Below are 11,245 nucleotides of genomic sequence, written 5' to 3'. Positions count from 1 at the left end.
AAAGCTGGGGGGAGGTGGCATGGCTTATGGTTCCATTATTATTGTATGGCAGGGCATAGCCTGTGTAAGTGTTGTCTAGGTAGTAACAGCCACAGTATGTTCAAGCATGAAATGGTACTGACATGTCTAGCAATGTTTCAGTGTTCTAGAAATGTTTCAAAATTTCTAAGGTCACACTGCAGGTATCTAGTATATCTGGCCCTGAAAGTCATTCTCCCACTTTTACTTCAGGAATCCCTGACTTTGGGCTTTAGATGTGTGTAGGGAACTTCTTTTACAATGTGTGACACAGGTGTCACTTTTAGATTGGGGCTCTCCACAGGCTAATATTCTTTATATTTTGACTTACTTGCATCTCTGTTTATTCTTCAACTACGACACAATTAAAATTTTCTGGTGGGTATTGAAGGGTTGCTGACACTGTCAGTATAATGATGAGAACTTGGGTTCCATTAAATTGTATCCACTTATTAGAATTTGTTCTAATTAGCATTATATTCTCTCTAGGCCTTATCACCTAGCTAGGCACAAGTATATCACCAAATTAACATCACTTCAGTTACCATCAGTGGAGTACACTTTAAATCCAGTCAAAAAACGACTGAGAACTCTAGAACTCTCCTGCGGTTATTGCTCTGTGAGCAGCTGTACCTGATACTCTCACTGCCTCACCTGATGACTGGGCCTCTACAGCTGCTGCAGCCACTTTGCTCCTGAGGCCTTAGACTGGAAGTGCATTCTCTTCCTTTTAACTGAGTTTCTATCTCTTTATTCTACCAATAAGAGTTAAGATGCTGGTTGAAAACCTACTACCCCAGAGAGAAAGAGCTTCCTATACACCAGGGGAAATATGACAGGATCTTAGAGGACTCCACTGGGAAAAACACTCAGTAACTATGCCACAGCGCAGATCTTAGATTTCAGGAAACCAATGGACAAATTTATGACATTGGAAAGGTTTCCTGGAACATTTATAGTTACAAAAGAGACTCACTAATCAAGGCAAGTTTCAGACACGCTGCTTGAACAAACTGTTGGGGTTACTGCAAAGAGAAATTTCTACCATTCTGTGATGACATTCTTAGCATTTGTGAGATGTTCATGTTGACATTCCAAAATAATTAACTTAATATTTTCCATTAGGCATTCATTAAAGTTGGATAGGATCTGAATTCTTAACAAAAATTTTGCCACACTTCACACTCTCATGGAGTTTGTACTGAGAATGAATCATTTAACATGTTTTAAGGATTGAAGAAGTAAACTTTTAAAGACATTTGTAGGATTTCTCTCTTGTAGGAAGTGTATTGTGTTGAGTAAGGATATAAAGATTAGCTAGGTCTTTGCCACATTCATCACACTTTTAGAGACTGTCTTCAGAATGAATTTTGTTTTTTGTTTTCTTTCTTTTTTTTATGTCGTCTAAGAGATGAAGATGAGGAAAACCATGTGTCACACTCTTCACATTTGTAGAATTTCTCTCAAGTATGAACACTCTTGTGTTTCCTAAGGGATGATTGATAATGAAAGGATTTGTGACATTCCTCACACTTGTATGGTTTCTCTCCAGTATGAACTGTCAGATGTTCCTGAAGACACCTAGAATAGGAAAACTGTTTGCCACATTGTACACACTTATAGGGACTGTCTTCAGAATGGATTGTTTGATGTATTCTAAAGGAAAATAATGAGTAAAAACACCTGCCACACTCTTCACACTTGAAAGGATTCTCTTCACAGTGACTTGTTTGATGTCGTGTAAGGGATGAAAAGAAGAAAAAGATTTTCCACACTCCTCACACTTGTAAAGTTTCTCCCCAGTATGTACTCTCTGATGCTATTGGAGGTATGTAAAGGAGGAAAACCTTTTACCACACTCTGCACACTTGTAGGACTTGTCTTCAGAATGGATTGTTTGATGTCGTCTAAAGGATGAAAATAAGAAAAAAGATTTTCCACACTACTCACACCTGTATGGTTTCTCCCCAGCATGGGCACTCTGGTGATCTTGAAGGTATGTAAATAAGGAAAACCTTTTGCCACACTCTGCACACTTGTGGGACTTGTTTTCTGTGGGGAGCCACAGCCCCAAGATGGCACCTGGCTGGAAGCCAGGGAGACCAAGCTTAGCTGTAAACAAGGCTTATTTGGAAGTGCTTAGTGGATCTGGTGTGCCTCCTCCAGCTGTGACCTATCTGGGATCGTCAGGTGTCGTGAGCTAATTGGGTAATGAGCTTGCTATTTGGGATTGCCAGGTGGCGTGAGTTAATGAGCTTGCTTTTAAGGGCTTGCCAGGGGGCTAGTAGATATAGAAGCAGAGATAGAAGTAGAGATAGAAGCTGAGGTAGAAGCTGAGGTAGAAGCTGTGGTAGAAGCTGAGGTAGAAGCTGAGGTAGAAGCTGAGGTAGAAGCTGAGGTAGAAGCTGAGGTAGAAGTAGAAGAGTATTGTTCAAGGTTTCTGAATAAACTGCTTAAAGAAGAGTTTGTGTGTTACATTTCCCTTGCTGGTCGAGGCAGACGCAACAGTTTTCAGAATGGATTGTTTGATGTTGTCTAAGGTATGAAGAAGTGCAAAAACACTTGCCACACTCTTCACACTTGTAGGCTTTCTCTGAAGGATGAGCTGTCTTGTTCTCACTGAGGAGAGCAGGCTTAGTAAATCCTTTTCCACTCAGTTTACAATGGTAAAGTTTCTCTCCTGTGTGCACTGTCTTGTGGTTCTTAAGGCTTGAGTGACAATGAAAAGCTATGTGACATTCTTCACACTTGTAGGGTTTCTCTCCACAATGAATCTTTTGATGTTTCTTCAGAAATGCAGGATCATAAAAAGCTCTGCCACATTCTTCACACATGTATGTTTTTTCATCAGTATGGTTTTTCTGGTGAATAAAAAGTGATGAGCGTGTATTAATCGCCTTATGACATTCTATACATGTGTAGGATTTTTCTCCAGTGTGAAGTCTCTGATGTATAGAAAGTGTTTTAGAAGAACTAAGGGCCTTACCACATTCTTCACACTTGTAGAGTTTCTTCCCTGCTTGAATTCTCTTGCATGGAATACATAGTGACTTACAATCAATAGTCTCATTATAAATGTTATAATCATTGGGTATTCTTCCTGGGTGCATGGTGGCTGCTGCTTGTCTCTTCACTCCTGAAGACTCTTGTCTTTGCTCCAGAAATGTCACCAGGTGTGGCTTAGGGACAGCAAGACCCAGGAATAGAAGTTTGCTGTAATTCTCCAACATCACATCCCTGTACAGGCTCCACTGAGCAGGATCTAGGCATTCCCTCTCTTCTGGAGAGAACTCAATGGCCCCATTCCAGAAGGATAGCATATCCTCCAAGTCAGAGACACAGCAGCACTCACACCCAACTTTGGGGAAAAACATGCAGGAGTGGATTTTTTAAGTTTTTTGAAGATGTTTTACTGTGTATTATCTCTGGTTTTCTGGGAGTTCCATTTGAAAATCCATTTGTCATGAGCTCACAGAGATGTGTTTGCCTATGCATCAAGAATGCTGGCATTAATCCAGGCATTGGTGGCATACGCCTTTAATCCCAGCACTCAGGAGACAGAGGCAGGCAGATTTCTGAGAGTTCGAGGCCAGCCTGCTATCCTGAGGGAGTGCCAGGATAGGCTCCAAAGCTACACTACACAGAGAAACCCTGTCTCCAGAAACAAAACAAAACAAAACAAAACAAAACAAAACAAAACAAAACAAAACAAAAGAATGCTGGAATTAAGTCAGGTGTTGGTGGCACACGCCTTGAATCCCAGCACTCTGAAGCAGATGCAGGCGGATCTCTGCAAGTTCAAGTCCAACCTGGTCTCCTGAGGGAGTGCCAGGAGAGGCTCCAAAGCTACACAGGGAAACCCTGTCTTGTAAAACAAAAAACAAAACAAAACAAAATAATAATAATAATGCTGGGATTAAAGGCATGAACCACTAAGACTAGACTAATTGTTTTCTTTTTTGTCTGTTGTTTTTTTTTGTTTGTTTGGTGCATTTTGTTTGTTTGTTTCTGTTTTTCGAGACAGGATTTCTCTGTATTGATTTGGAGCCTGTCCTAGAACTCACTCTGTAGATCAGACTAGCATCCTCCTCACAGAGATCCGCCTGCCTCTAGCACCCGAGTACTGGGATTAAAGGCATGAGCCAACAACGTGAGACTGAAAGTCTGTTTTTTTCTCCCCGAACAACAGAAATACTAGAACACCTTGGAATTTATTTGGGCTATCTTGCTGTTGCCCAGAGTTAGGGTGATCTTCTGACTAGGCAGGTCCTGGACGGGTTGTGGAATGACCCAGGTGAGTTCCACGATGCCATCCACCTATTTTCCCTTAATACAGGCCTCCCCAAGATTTGCCTGGCTCTACCTGTAAACTTGTATACCACAGGAAGCACTACATTGCCACTCCAACACCCCCAATCCCACCGAATGAGTCTCCCAGCAGGGCAAGCAGTGCTGACTGAAGCTACAAAATATTTCCAAGTCAGGTGCTGGCAGGTGGACCTCAGAAGCTCACAATTCTGGGGAGACATAGGGTTCCAAGATCCAGCTCCTCCATGGGACCCAGCAGCTTATAGATGGAGTAGCTGTGGGGCAGATGGACTCAAAGCACTGCACCTGGAGCCTGATTCTACCCTAGTTGGTCAGCCTGACTGGTGCTTCCACCAGTTATGCAAGGATGCAGAATATTTGTTTAAGTGGTTACCATTCATTTGTGTTTCTTCTGAAAATTCTCAGTTTATTTTGTCCCACAATTTTTCATGGAATATTGAGGGTTTCTTTCTTTTTTTTTTTTTTTTTTTTGGAATCTCCTTACTGAATTCTTTGTATATTGTGAATATTATCCTTCCATTGAATGTGTTGTTCATGGAAATCTTGTTCCAATCTGTAATAAGAAAGATGCAAAAATCAAAGATCAGGAATTCTCCTTTGTGATTTCAGGTCAGCATCACTGCAGTCATCTCTGCACGGCAGTCAGAGCACTAGTGAGGAGACCATGAGAGTTCATTGCACTAAGGATGAGCATGAAGACTGGGTTGCATTCTTAGGTTAAAAGCTATTGAGCTCCTCAAGTTATAAGCGATTTGCTATGGAGAGCTACAAATAGGCAGTAAAATTGTGCAAGGGGCAGGTACAGAACCATCCAATTTAAGCATTTAGTAACTGTGACCTGTGTTGTTTGAAACAAAGCCGAAGGATTTGGTGTATTCTTGGTTTTAGTTTTGCTTTCCTCCAAACTTTCCTCACTGTGGCCCTGACCTCTCCTGTAGCTAAGGAACATATATATTCTGTTCCATTGAGTTTTGGAATTGTAATTTCCTTGTAGACTACACAAAATGTCACAGTCAAAGGAATACCATGCTAACCTGACAAAACATGGTACTCAGTTGGGGGGGAGCACATAACTTTAATCCCAGCACTTGGGAGGCAGAGGCATGTGGATCTCTGTGAGTTCAAGACCAGCCTTGTCTACAAGAGCTAGTTCCAGGACTACCCTCATGCCACTGGGAAACCCTGTCTCAAAAAACCAAAGAAAAATCAAACAAAAGCAAAAACATGGTATTCATAATAAAGTAACAAAAGTGTGTTTTTAAAGAAATTTTCAAAGTGTGCACATTTACATAAGAGACATCTGTGTGTTGAGTCTGATATGTGATTTAAGCTTTAGTAATATTTCCTTTATAGATGTGCTTGCCCTTGTATTTGAGGAACAGATGTTGAGAATTGTGATTCCATCTTGATGAATTTTTCATCTGATGAATGTGAAGTGTCCTTCATCATCTCTGGATTTAGTTTGAAGTCTATTTTGTTATATATTAGGATAACTATATCATCTTCTATCATAGGTCCATTGGATTATAAAGTCGCTTCACAACCTTTAGTTCCGGGGTAATTTGACATTGAGTTGCGTGTTTCTTGTATTCAGTAGAAGGTCAGCTCTGGTTTGTTTCATCCATTCTATTAGCCTATGTCTTTTTATAGGCATTAAGAGTCCATTGATATTAAGGGATATTAGTGACCAGTTGTTCTTAAATCCTGTTATTTTTTGGTTTGCTCTCCCACCAGCAGTGGAGGAGTGCTCTTCTTTCTCCACATCTTCTCCAGCAAAGTTATCGTTGGTGATTTTGATTTTAGCCATTCTGACTGGAGCAAGATGGTATCTCAGAGTTGTTTTGTTTTGCATTTCCCTGATGGCTAAGGATGTTGACCACTTTCTTATGTGTCTTTCAGCCATTTTAGATTCCTCTATTGAGAATTGTCTATTTAGTTTGGTACCCCACTTTTTAATAGGATTATTTGGTGTTTTGGAAACAAGCTTTTTGTGTTCTTTGGAAATTTTGGAGATCAGCTCTCTGTCAGACATTGGGGTTGGTGAAAATCTTTTCCCATTCTGTGAGCTGTCATTTTGTTTTGCTGACTGTGCCTTACAGAAGCTTCTCAGTTTCAGGAGGTCCCTTTTATTGTCGATTTCAGTGTCTGTTCTACAGGTCTAATGTTCAGAAAGTTGTGTCCTATACCAATTCCTTCAAGTGTACTTCCCACCTTCTTTCTGAGAGGTTCAGTGTGGCTGGATTTATGTTGAGGTCTTTCATCCATTTGGGCTTACGTTTTATGCATGGCGAAATGACATGGATCTATCCAAAGTCCTCCACATGACAGCATCTAGTATGCCAGCACCATTTGTTGAAGATGCTCTCCTTATTGCATTGTATATCTTTAACCTCATTGTCAAAAATAAAGTGTTTGTAGGTATGTGGGTTAATATCAGGATTTTTAGTTGGATTCCATTGGTCTATGTGAGTATTTTTGTGCTAATACCTAGCTGCTTTCAGAACTGTAGCTCTATAATAGAGCTTGAAGTCAGGAATAGTAATGCCTCAGAATGTTCCCCTACTGGACAGGGTTGCTTTAGCTATCTAGGGTCTTTTGTTTCTCCATATCAAGTTTAGTATTGTTCTTCCAAGGTCTGTGAATAATTTTTGTGGGATTTGGATGGGAATTGCATTGATCTGTATATTGCTTTGTCAAGATTGCCATTTTTACTATGTTGATCCTACCTATCCAAGAGCATCTAAGATAGTTGCATTTTATTGTATCTTCTTTAACTTCTTTCTTTGTTTGTTAATTTATTTTTTATTTTTAAAAAATTTTAATGATAAAAAAGATTATTTTGCATGTCATTCCCAGGTCCCTCCAACCCCCCCCACCTGACACCCTTTTCTATCACACACTCTTTCTCTTCCCCAGGGTGGGTGATGCCTTCCATAGGGCGGTCTTTAGAGTCTATCATATACTTTGGTTTAGGGCATAGTCCCACCCAAACCATACTGAGCAGGTCACCCTGTCAAAAAGACAAACATGGTATGTACTCACTCATATGTGGATTTTAGACATAAAGGATTACCAGCCTACAATCCACAAATCCAGAGGAGGTAATAACAAGGAGGACCCAAAGAGAGACATGGTCCCCTGGGGAAGGAGAAAGGGACAAGGTTTCCTGAGCAATTGCAGTGTGGGGGGATGGGAGAGGGATCTGGGAGAACGAGAAGGGGAGAAGAGGAGGGGTGAGGAGGACATGATGGGTCAGGGAGGTTGAGTTGGGAAACCAACAGAACAAACTTCTTTCTTTAAAGACTTAAAGCTCCAACAGAGCTTTGGTGGAACACACCTTTAATCCCAGGACTCGGGAGGCAGAGGCAGGTGGCTCTCTGAGTTCCAGGCCATTTTGGTCTCCAGAGCTCATGTCAAGATAGGCTCCACAGCTATGCTGAGAAACCCTGTCTTGAAAAAACAAACAAAAAGACTCAAAGTTCTTGGTATACATGTCTTTCACTTGTTTGGTTAGTGATACTCCAAGATATTTTATTTGTTTGTGGCTATTGCAAAGGGTGCTGTTTCTCTGATATCTTTCTCAGCCCTCTTATCATCTCTGCATAGTAGGGCTACTGATTTTTTTTGAGTTACTCTTGCATCCTGTCACTTGGTGTAGGTGATTATCAGCTGTAGGAGTTCCCTGGTAGAGTTTTCCCAGGTCACTTATGTAAACTATCATATCATCAGCAAATAGTGAAAGTTTGACTTCTTCCTTTCCAATTTGTAGCCCCTTGATCTCCTTTTGTTGTCTTTTTGTTGTAGCTAGAACTTCAAGTACAATATTGAAGAGATATAGAGAGAGTTGTCAGCCTTGGTTTGCTCCTGATTTTTAGAAGAGTCATATTGAGTTTCTCTCCATTTAGTTTCATGTTGTCTGTTGGTTTACTGTATATTGTTTTTATTATGTTCAGTTATGTTCTTGTTATCCCTGATCTCTCCAGGACCTTTATCATGAAAGTGTATTGGATTTTGTCAAAGGCTTTTTCAGCATCTTATGAGATGATCATGTGTATTTTCTTTTTCATTCTGTTTATATGGTGGATTACATTGATGGATTTTTGTATGTTGAACCAAACCTGCATTGCAAGGATGAAGCCTACTTGATCATGGTGGGTTGTTTTTCTGATATGTTTGTGGATTTGGTTTGCCAGTATTTTATTGATTATTTTCACATAAATAAATGTTCATGAGGGACATTGGTCTGTATTTCTTTTTCTTAGTGTGTCGATGTGTGTCTTGGGTACCAAGGTAATTGTAGCCTTGTAAAAAGAGTTTGTCAATGTCCCTTCTGCTTCTGTTGTGTGGAACAATTTTAGGAGTACTAGTATTAGCTCTTGTTTGAATATCTGGAAGAATTCTGGACTGAAGCCATCCGGTCCTGGGATTTTTTTGCTTGGGAGACATTTGATGACTGCTTCTATTTCCTTAGGGTTTATAAGTCAGTTTAAGTTTCTTATCTGCTCCTGATTCAATTTTAATAAGTGATATCTGTCCAGACAATGGTCCATTTCCTTAAATTTTCCAATTTTGTGGAGTGCCTGTTTTCAAAGTATGCCATAAAAATTCTCTGGAATTCCTCAGGTTCTGTTGTTATGTCCCAGTTTAAATTTCTGATGTTAATTTACATGTTCTCTCTCTGCATTTTGGTAGCTTTGATAAAGCTTTGTCTATCTTGTTGATTTTCTCAAAGAACCAACTCCTTGTTACATTCATTCTTTGAATTGTTTTCTTTGTTTGGACTTCATTGATTTCTGGCCTCAGTTTGATTATTTCCTGGTGTCTACTCCACCGGGGTAAATTTGCTTCCATTTGTTCTAGAACTTTCAATTTTGATGTCAACTCTCTGGTGTGACTATTCTCTAGTTATTATGTGTGTGTGTGTGTGTGTGTGTGTGTGTGAGCACTTAGAGCTATGAACTTTCCTCTTAGTACTACTTTCAAATTGTCCCATAAGTTTGGGTATTTTGTGTCTTCATTTTCATTGAATTCTAGGAAGTCTTTAATTTCTTTCTTTATTTTTCTTGTTGACCCAGGAATGGTGCAACTGCACATTGTTCAATTTCCATGATTTGGTAGGTTTTCTGCAATTTGTATTGTTTTTGAATTCCAACTTTAAAGAATGATGGTCTGATAAGACACAGGGAGTTATTCCAACTTTTTGGTACCTGTTGAGTTTTGCTATGTTGCCGAGTATGTGGTCGATTTTAGAAAAGGTTCCATGTGGTGCTAAAAAGAAGGCATCTTATTTTTTATTTGGATAGAATGTTCTATAGATGTCTTTTAATCCCAATTGGGTCATAACTTCTGTTAACTCCTTTGTCTCTTTGTTAAGTTTCTGTCTGGTGGTCCTGTCCAGCCATGAGATTTTTGTGTTGAAGTCTCCCACTGTAACTGTGTGAGATCTTATTTGTGATTTGAGTTTGAATAATGTTTCTTTTACAAATGTTGGTGTCTTTATTTGGGGGCATAGTTGTTTCAATTTGAGTACTTTTTCCTGATAGATTTTTCCCATGATAAATATGACATGACCTCATTCATCTCTTTTGACTGATTATAGCTTGAAGTCTAATATGTTAGATACTAGGATAGCAACCCCAGCTTGTTTCTTGGGTCCATTTGATTGGACAATCTTATCCCAACCCTTTACTCTGAGGTAATGTCTGTCTTTGAAGTTGAGGTGTGTTTCTTGTATGCAACCCCATCCAAAAAACATCTAAGTAACAAAGGAAAAAAAGAGAGAGATGGAATTATTGAAGTTCTTGCAAAAAAAATACATCGCTAGTGCATGTACTGGCTCTTTGGAGCCCATTGCTTATGGAGGGATAATATGCTCAGTCTAGATACAAGGATGTGGGTACTCTGTCCTACGTCAAATATTTTGAAAGACTTTGATGATCCCTCATGAAACACACAGGTCACCCTGCCTGAGGAGTGGATGGGGGGTGGGATTGGGAAATAGTGAGAGAGTGAGAGGACAGGCAGGAGAGGGAACTGGGATTCATATGTAAAATAAGATTTCTTTAATTAAAATAATTTAATGAAAAATTTTAAGGAGCTGTACCTCTGTAATACTTTGAGACTGATTCACTCTTGCATAGCCCAGCACGGCCTTGGACTAACAGATATCCATCTGTCTCTGTGTCCTGACTTCTGGGATTAAATGTGTGTACCACCACTACCTGGCCTCTATGGTTAGGAAGTGTGGCTCTCTCTGCACTCTGATTCTTGGGCAACCTTTCTTAAATCATAAAACATATATCACCACAATTTATTAAGTTATAAACCATTTGTACTTTACATGCCTTTAGTGAGTTTCATTCCTGAGTTTGGGAAGCAAGGAAATCTATATCAAGCTAGTCTTCAATTCCTGAGAAGGAATTAAAACTAAAATGCTGGGCTGTCATCTCTATTTAAAACTACTAGAACTCCAAAAAGTATCCCATTCAATGTCTGCTATCAACTCAATTCTCCTCATTCCCAAATTCAGAGTGTGCCTGATCTGAAATAATGCTGGCTCTGTTTTCCCTTTCTGGCCGGGAATGATGTTAGTCATTGTCAGCAGAGGGCGCAGGAGAGACACCACAGAAGGAAGGTGCTTTGCTTTGCTCAGGATGTTCTGCTGCCATAGCTGATCTCCAATATGGACAGGTGCCCCGTGAACCTCTAGGGACACTCCTGCATCACCAGTGTCAGCAGCTGCTCTTTAGGAACCCAGCAATACCCAGCTTCTCCCATCTCAACTTCCAGGTTAGTGGCACCTCCTATTTCTTTGGGGTTTTTCTCTGACCAGCCAAACCCTTGCTGCTCCAACTTGCTACAGTTAATGATTTTTCCTGTTTAAATTTTGCTGCTCAAA

General features: G+C 40.0%; 1 pseudogene; it reads right to left on the bottom strand.

The window, feature by feature from the left end:
* Nucleotides 1-1,376: 1,376 nt before the first annotated feature.
* The window catches only part of LOC113832219, a 43,805-nt pseudogene continuing 33,936 nt past the window's right edge, over nt 1,377-11,245 (bottom strand).

Source organism: Cricetulus griseus, assembly GCF_003668045.3.
Source record: "Cricetulus griseus strain 17A/GY chromosome 1 unlocalized genomic scaffold, alternate assembly CriGri-PICRH-1.0 chr1_1, whole genome shotgun sequence".
Taxonomy (NCBI): Eukaryota; Metazoa; Chordata; class Mammalia; order Rodentia; family Cricetidae; genus Cricetulus; species Cricetulus griseus.
This window is presented reverse-complemented; position numbering and strand designations above follow the sequence as displayed.